Below are 9,027 nucleotides of genomic sequence, written 5' to 3' on the forward strand. Positions count from 1 at the left end.
TTTTCCTGTTGAAAAACAAGTCCCACTAAGCGCAACCCAGATGGGATGGCGTATCGCTGTGGTAGCCATGCTGGTTAAGTGTGCCTTGAATTCTAAATATATCACAGACACTGTCACCAGCAAAGCACCACCACACCATCACACCTCTTCCTCCATGCTTCATGGTGGAAACCACACATGCAGAGATTATTCCGTTCACCTACTCTGCGTCTCACAAAGACAAGGTGGTTGGAACCAAAGATCTGAGCATTTGGGTTGATGCTCAATATGTGTACTGCGGGGGTCTTGAACTCAGCCAGCCAAGTGTAATGGTTGTAAAGCCTGGAGAGTCTCTGAGCATCACCTGTAAGGTCTCTGGGTATTCTGTTAGTGATAGCAGCATAAGCTGTGTCACAGGTTGGGTTCGAAAGCCTGCAAGGAAAGCAATGGAGTGGATTTCCAATATATGGGGTAATGGAGATATCTACAAAATGATGCACTGAAAAACAAGTTCAGCATTTCAAAAGAGGCCTCCAGTAACTCTGTGTCTTTAAAAGAGCAGAGCCTGCAACCTGAAGACACAGCTGTGTATTACTGTGATCGCTACCCTCCACAGTGATACAAACCAGCACCAGACCTGAACAAATTCCCAGATACCCATGTGAGCATGATGCAAGCACAACATAATATACAGCTCCACAACAAGATATCAACATATTAAGACTAATGCTCAGTCTCAAAAATGGTCAAATTATAATTTAATAAGCTAACTTTACCAAAAGCATACATAATTAAAAGCTTTTCAGACATTTAAACTCCAAGTAAAAATGTTGTCCCCGTGTTGCTGATCTTCAACACATCGACCTAAAGCCATTATATATAGTCAACACATCATACTAAAGCCATTATATATAGTCAACACATCATACTAAAGCCATTATAGTCAACACATCATACTAAAGCCATTATAGTCAACACGTCTCATAAGTTGAATCTGAACTACAGAGAGAAGAACAAAGGACAGGGAGGAGAGAGAATAAAGGAATAGAGCAGAAGATCTCTCCCTGTCAGGATATTTAAACCTCTAGAGGGCGGTCTATGCAAAGTCTCCCTCCCGTTTATCCCTTTATAATCAGACACTCAGCCTTCTCATTATGTGGATTGATTCGGTAGCAAGCACAGCATATAACCTGACTATCACTGAACAATGAGGACTGTCTGGAGTTTAGTACTCATGGTGGTGTTTGTAAAAAGTAAGTTACAATATTCTGTGTTCACTATAATTAATGTTCCATCATTTTCAGTAATTTTTCAGAAGTCATTTGCTACAAATAGGTATATAGACATGTTTGAAGACATCACTGTTCATGTGTATGAATGTTTGCAATCTAAAGTGTTGAGTATTTCATTTCCACAGGTGTTCATGGTCAGATACTGACTGAGTCTGGACCAGTGGTTAAAAAGCCTGGAGAATCACACAAACTGACCTGTACAACCTCTGGGTTCACATTCAGTAACTTCTGGATGGCTTGGATCAGACAGACTCCTGGGAAAGGACTAGAATTTATGGCAGCACATTATAACAGCATAAATATTGCCTACTCCCAGTCTGTTCAGGGTCGGTTCACCATCTCTAGAGATGACAGCAAGCAGCAGGTGTATCTCCAGATGAACAGCCTGAAGACTGAAGACTCTGCTGTTTATTATTGTGCCAGAGACACAGTGACACAGGAGGCTGCAGCACCGTACAAAAACTGTTCAAACCTGATCACGGTATGAGAGGCAGTGACCCACATCTGTTGTTCAGACACACCCTCTATGAGAGAGCAGAAGGACTCAAAACTAATGAAAAAAACACTGATATCAATATTATCCTCATAAAATATTCCACACACATTACAACAGTGAAAAGCATATTATTTACATGAACCAAAATTCAACTTTACAGAATTTAGTTCATATTAGCCATTACATTTTGAGTATTTGTATCGGACAGAATCAAATTAATGTGATCAGCAAACATAAATATACTCAAACTAAAAACCGTAATGGACCAATTATATATCCCTGGGGAACTCCACAATAGATTCCCAAGAGGGGATGAGCAGTAAGAGATATATAATAATTGTTTTGTCCCACATAGGCAAATATTATTGTTTCTTAGATTTTCAGCACTGTATAAAAGATCAAACATGTCTAGTGTGAACTTGGCTGATGGAAAATCTGAAAAACAGATAGAAGAATGAAAGACAGGGGAGGGAGGGAACCAAGGAATAGAGCAGAAAATGGAAAACAGTCTAAAGTTTCCAAAACTGTCAAAATATTGTCTGTGAGTATAACAGAACTGATATTGCAGGGGAAACCCCGAGGAAAATCCAATCAGGAAGTGCCGTTTATTTTGAAACCGTTGTGTTCCTATGCAACCCTATTGGCCATTGTAAGGGATATCAACAAGATTCCTTTTTCTACGTATTCCCTCAGGTGTCTACAGCATTTTGACGTAGTTTCACGCCTTTATGTTGAAGAATGAGCGTAAACGACTACATTGCGTAAGTGGCCAGCTGAGGGCTCTCAGAGTGATTCTTGCGTAAAGGACAGAGGTAGTCATTTTTCCTCTCGCTCCTACTGAAAAGCCAATTGTCCCGGTTGATATTTATCGAATAGATATTTGAAAAACACCTTGAGGATTGATTATAAAAAACATTTGCCATGTTTCTGTCAATATTATGGATATAATTTGGACATTTTTCCGCCGTTGTCATGACCGCTATTTCCGGTGGATTTCTCAACATAACGTGACCAACAAACGGAGGTATTTTGGGTATAAAAATAATCTTTATGGAACAAAAGGAACATTTGCTGTCTAACTGGGAGTCTCGTCAGTGAAAACATCCGAAGATCATCAAAGGTAAACGGTTAATTTGATTGCTTTTCTGATTTTCGTGACCAAGCTTCCTGCAGCTAGCTGGACATAATGCTATGCTAGGTTATCGATAAACTTACACAAACTCTTGTCTTGCTTTGGCTGTGAAGCATCATTTCAAAATCTGAGATGACAGGGTGATTAACAAAAGGCTAAGCTGTGTTTCACAATATTTCACTTGTGATTTTCATGAATATGAACATTTTCTAGTGATATTTATGTCCGCTGCGTTATGCTAATTAGTGTGAGGCGATGATTACGCTCCCGCATGCAGGATGGGTAGTATCAAGAAGTTAATGTGAGTCTGGAATGAGAGTTTACAGTCTAACCAGACACCTAGGTATTTTATATAACCTTTATTTAACTAGGCAAGTCAGTTAAGAACAAATTCTTATTTTAAATGATAGCCTAGGAACAGTGGGTTAACTGACTTGTTCAGGGGCAGAACAACAGATTTGTACCTTGTCAGCTCAAGGATTTGATCTTGCAACCATTTCGGTTAGTAGTCCAATGCTCTAACCACAAGGCTACGCTGACGCCCCAACTATTTGTAGTTGTCCACATATTTTAAGTCAGAACCATCCAGAGTAGTGATGCTGGACGGATGGGGAGGTGTGGGCAGCGATCGGTTGAAAAGCATGCATTTAGTTCTGCTTGCATTTAATAACAGTTGGAGGCCATGGAAGGAGAGTTGTATGGCATTGAAGCTCGTCTGGAGGTTATTTAACACAGTGTCCAAAGAAGGGCCAGAAGTATACAGAATGGTGTCGTCTGCGTAGAGGTGGATCAGAGAATCACCAACAGCAAGAGTGACATCATTGATGTATACAGAGAAAAGAGTTGGCCCGAGAATTGAACCCTGTGGCACCCCCATAGAGACTGCCAGAGGTTCAGACAACAAGCTCTCCGATTTGACATACTGAACTCTGCCTGAGAAGTAGTTGGTGAACCAGTCATTTGAGAAACCAAAGCTGTTGAGTCTGTCGATAAAAATGTGGTGATTGACAGAGTCGAAAGCCTTGGCCAGATCGATGAAGACAACTGCACAGTATTGTCTCTTATCGATGGTGGTTATGATTTAGTTTAGGACCTTGAGCGAGGCTGAGGTGCACCCATGACCAGCTCAGAAACCAGATTGCATAGCGGAGAAGGTACGGTGGAAATTGAATTGGTCGGTGATCTGTTTGTTAACTTGGCTTTCGAAGACCTTAGAAAGGCAGGGCAGGATAGATATAGGTCTGTAACAGTTTGGGACTAGAGTGTCTCCCCCTTTGAAAAGGGGGTTGCCCGCTGCAGCTTTTCAATCTTTGGGGATCCCAGACGATACGAAAGGTTGAACAGGCTAGTAATAGGGGTTGCAACAATTGCGTCGGATCATTTTAGAAAGAGAGGGTCCAGATTGTCTAGCCCGGCTGATTTGTAGGGGTCCAGATTTTGCAGCTCTTTCAGAACATCAGCTATCTGGATTTGGGTGAAGGAGAAATGGGGGAGGTTGGGCAAGTTGCTGTGGGGTGTGCAGGGCTGTTGACCAGGTTAGGGGTAGCCAGGTGAAAAGCATGGCCAGTCATAGAGAAATGCTTATTGAAATCTTAAATTATCGTGGATTTATCAGTGATGACAGTGTTTCCTAGCCTCAGTGCAGTGGGCAGCTGGGAGGAGGTGCTCTTATTCTCCATGGACTTTACAGTGTCCGAGAACTTGTTGGAGTTTGTGCTACAGGATGCACATTTCTGTTTGAAAAAGCTAGCCTTTGCTTTCTTAATAATGGGAATTGATGGAAATTGATGTAAAATATATCACTAGCCACTTTAAACAATGCTACTTAATATAATGTTTACATACCCTACATTACTCATCTCATATGTAAATACTGTACTCGATACCATCTACTGCATCTTGCCTATGCAGTTCTGTACCATCACTCATTCATATATCTTTATGTACATATTCTTTATCCCTTTACACTTGTCGGGAGATGGGGCGTCCGGAGCCGGGGGTGCCGAAGGTGGAGAGAGGAGACCACTCCTCTCCCATCGGTCCATTCTCTCCATTACTTGATCCATCGCGGAACCGATCCGATGGAGGACGGTGGTGTGGTGGAGAACCCGTTCCTCCATCGATGGGAGAGGGTTGGCTGCTGCTCCTGCTGACTCCATTCAATCTTTAGGTGCGGGATTCTGTAATGCTCCGGGTGTCGTGGGTGTGGAGTCAAACGCAGGAGACAGAGAGTGCAATGCTGTGCTTCTTTCATTGCTTTCTTTTTCTTCTTTTTTTCATTTTTTTTTTCAGGCTGTAACACAACAAAATGTGGAATAAGACAAGGGATATGAATAATATCTGAGGGCACTGTAATTGTCATGGTGATGTCCATACACAGTAAGTAAAGCATTACATGGTGACTGAATAATGTCTGAGTATCATGGTCAAAGTCTATATTAGTGTAAATACCACATCTTCAACTGAATGTTTAAATGTTTTTGTTTTGCAGGTGTTTGTTCTGATATCAGACTGGATCAGTCTCCTTCTCAGGCGAAACGACCTGCAGACACAATTAAATTGTCCTGTTCAATCTTTGTTTATTCAATGACTAGATCTACAATTCACTGGATAAGGCAGAAACCAGGGAAAGTACTGGAGTGGATCGGGAGAATGAAGAATGGTTCAGGCACAGATGTTATCCATGCAGACTCCCTGAAAAGCTTATTCATCCTGACTGAGGATGTCTCCACAAGCACACAGTTCTTAGAGGCCAAGAGTTTGAGAGCAGAGGACTCTGCTGTTTATTATTGTGCTCAACAGACACTGACTGGAGATGGTGAAGCAGTTATACAAAAACCCCAACACCGCCTAACAATATGGCTAGCTGGTGTACTACTTCCTCTCTTTGCTTTACAGTAATGCTGTGTATAGCATTACTGTAAAGAATACAATAACAATATCACAAAGAACTACACAATTTAAAGGGTCCAGCCTCTAACATTCAAACTACCTCTTTCTTGCCTAGTCTGGTCAAGCTTTCTTGATGTCACATAAAAAAAAATCATAAACAAAGTATTCAGAACATATGAACCTGTTCCTCATCTCTGAATTCTCTATTTAATCTCTGTGTGATCTTCCCACCCTGTGAGGAGGAGTCAATGCAAAACTCTGATCTCTTTATATGGTCCCCATATCCTTGATTAGTAACTGTATAAGTGTGCCCTTTGTTCACCATTGTCTTGTCTATTATTGTTCCATTGTCCGTTGGTCGTGTGAGTAACTGTGCTTGTTTTGGCTCTCGTGCTGCATGTTGTGCGTTTGTGTTTTCGGGTCACGTCCCGTGTATTTATTACAGATCTCGCCACGTGTATTAGAGGTACTCCTCGCTCTTTGTTTGGGTTCAACCCTGTGTTTTGTATACATGTTTGTTTGATCTTTGTCCCTGTGCCTTTACATGTGACGCTGTCATTTGGTTGAAATATAAAACCATATTACACATTTCTGCAACTGTCTCCTGACCCTTCATACCAACGAGACATCCATCACTACTTATCTCACTGCAGAGTGGAGGAGAAGGACTGACGACTAGACTGAGTGTTACACTGATCATAGTCTAACATGTTTAACAAAGATGACATAATAGGGATACATGCTACTTTAAAACACTTTGTTTTTACTTTCAACAGATGGTTGTGTGTACTTAAAAGCTTTTGTTCAAGTTTGAAATACTCTATTTTTATCAACAGGTGTTCAGGGTGAGATACTGAGTCTGGCCCCATGGTTAAACAGACTGGATAATCCCACCAAATGACATGTACAGCCTCTGGTTTAGATATAAACAACGACTGGATGACGTGGAACAGACAGGCTCCTGGGAAAGGAGTGGGTTGCAATTATTACTGGCAGTGATGGTGGCATCACTTACTAATCCCAGTAAGTTCAGGGTTGATTCACCATCTCCAGTGACAATAGCAAGCTGCATCTCCAGATGAACAGTCTGAAGACTGAAGACTCCTCTGTTTATTATTGTGCCAGAGACAGTGACACGGGAAACTGCAGCACCGTACAAAAACTGATCAAGCACATCTCTCATTCGTAGAGTCAAATGTGATGTGATACACACAAACTGAGGATCCAGCATAAATTCCAAGTGTAGTCTAAGCATACCATTCATCATCAAGCTCAATGCAGTTTAAACACTACTCTGGCCATGTTCTGTTAGTCAGTCAATATCTTTCAAAAGGAGACACCATGTGTACATTTAACCATTTATTCGAAAAGATTACAATGCATAGTCTTGGCGTTAGGCTCTGCTCCTTCAGGGTATCTAACTGCCAGAGTGAAGCATCATATGAAGATGATAATAGAACTACAGGCAGTGAGTACGATATGCTATATCAAATCCCCTGAAGGAAGAAACAGAACCCACAGGTGGAGGCTGGGGTGGGGATGGGATATCAGAAAGAGCAAGCATAAAGAGTAACAGCTAGTTACAGCAGGAGAGCAGCAAGAGACACCAGCGCATGGGAGTGTTGACATCTGACTTATAGTGTAGGAAGCATGTGTAGAACTGGTCAACTTAAATATACCGCATGTAATTAGATTGTGAATCCAATTGGTGTAATATATGCTGAAGCAATCAGCTAAAGCCACCACAATCTGGTTTCCCTTCTGAACTGGCTCTGCTTGATATATTTTTGATGACATCTTATTCACATTCACCTGTATATGAGCCTAATCCAATTCAGAGTTTGAATTACTGGTAGGTTTAAATTAATGTCCTCATTGAGCATACTGAAATATACAATGGAAAAAAATAAAAACGCAAGATGTAAAGTGTTGGTCCCATGTTTAATAAGCTGAAATGAAAGATCCCATCACAGTAAAAATAAAAGTGTTAATTTAACTCCTGTAGATTTGAATTCAACACTGTTTCAGATAACATTTGGTCCCAGTCTACATAGTGTTAAAGTTACTCTCAAGGTAGTGTCAGAGTTTCAGAGTTAATTTGACTCAAAATGGTGTAAATTCCACTGAAATGAGTTGAATTTACACTGCAATGACTGCATAATTTTATATTCCGATGTAATTCCGACACTAGAGCTCATTGACTCCTCACAATGTTCAAAATACTCATCCTGGGTTAAAATAAGTCAACACTGTACTCAGTCACTCAATTCACAAAATAATTCAATGTTCATTTCTCTACCATAAACTGCATCCCATGTCGATTAAGAGAATTTGGCAGTACGTCGAAACGGCCTCACAACTGCAGACCTCGAGTTTGGCGTCGTGTGGGTGAGCGGTTTGTTGATGTCAACGTTGTGAACAAAATGCCCCATGGTGGCAGTGTGGTTATTGTATGGGCAGGCATAATCTACGGACAACAAACATAATTGCATTTTATTGATGGAGATACCGTGACGAGATCCTAAGTCCCATTGTCGTGCCATTCATCTGCCGCCATCACCTCATGTTTCCGCATAATAACACAGCTCCAAGTCGCAAGGATCTGTACATGTAATGGAAGCTGAAAATGACCCAGTTCTTCCAACGCCTGCATAATCACCAGACATGTCACCCAGTGAACACGTTTGGGACGCACTTGGCCGATGTGTACGACAGCGTGTTCCAGTTCCAGCCGCTTCGTACAGCCATTGAAGAGGTGTGGGACATCATTCCACAGACCTAGGGCTGTGGCGGTCACAAAATGTTGTCAAGAAAATAACTGTCTCACAGTAAATGATCGTGAATTGATATAAACACATTTAGCATCTCCTGGCTTCCATACAAGCCACCGATGCAGACCTTTGGAACATCTACATTTCTACAAGTCTAATGAATTCATGTAATAAATCCCACACCATCACAATGAATCCATTATTTATTTTAGACAGGTCTAAAGAAGCATGATATGAAGAAAATGTAGTCTGTTCCAGATGAACAGAATAGCATACTTTGAGTTTTTCTTGTTAGGTCCTGATCTGGCCATGCCAAATGGCTGTGGGCTACACTAGTTCATTTAGCAGACAAGATTTGTTTAGAATTATGTGGTATTATTTTATAGTATGAAGAATACAATTGAACAAAGCTGAATTAAATAGAAAGGATATTTTCTCCAAACGATTTGAGGGAGTGCACACATG

At 41.1% G+C, this 9,027-nt stretch overlaps 1 long non-coding RNA gene across 2 annotated transcripts; it reads left to right on the plus strand.

Annotated features, from left to right (window-relative positions):
* The first annotated feature begins 1,115 nt into the window (after positions 1 to 1,115).
* Positions 1,116 to 6,385, plus strand: LOC116375937 (uncharacterized). 2 transcript variants are annotated; one of them, XR_004211354.1, is made up of 4 exons: positions 1,116 to 1,232; positions 1,397 to 1,752; positions 5,192 to 5,278; positions 5,391 to 6,385. It is a non-coding gene; the product is annotated as an uncharacterized LOC116375937 (long non-coding RNA). The 2 variants fall into 2 exon arrangements; XR_004211355.1 differs by having other exon boundaries at positions 5,494 to 6,385.
* The last annotated feature ends 2,642 nt before the right edge of the window (positions 6,386 to 9,027 follow it).

Source organism: Oncorhynchus kisutch, linkage group LG10 (assembly GCF_002021735.2).
Source record: "Oncorhynchus kisutch isolate 150728-3 linkage group LG10, Okis_V2, whole genome shotgun sequence".
In the NCBI taxonomy this organism is placed as follows: Eukaryota; Metazoa; Chordata; class Actinopteri; order Salmoniformes; family Salmonidae; genus Oncorhynchus; species Oncorhynchus kisutch.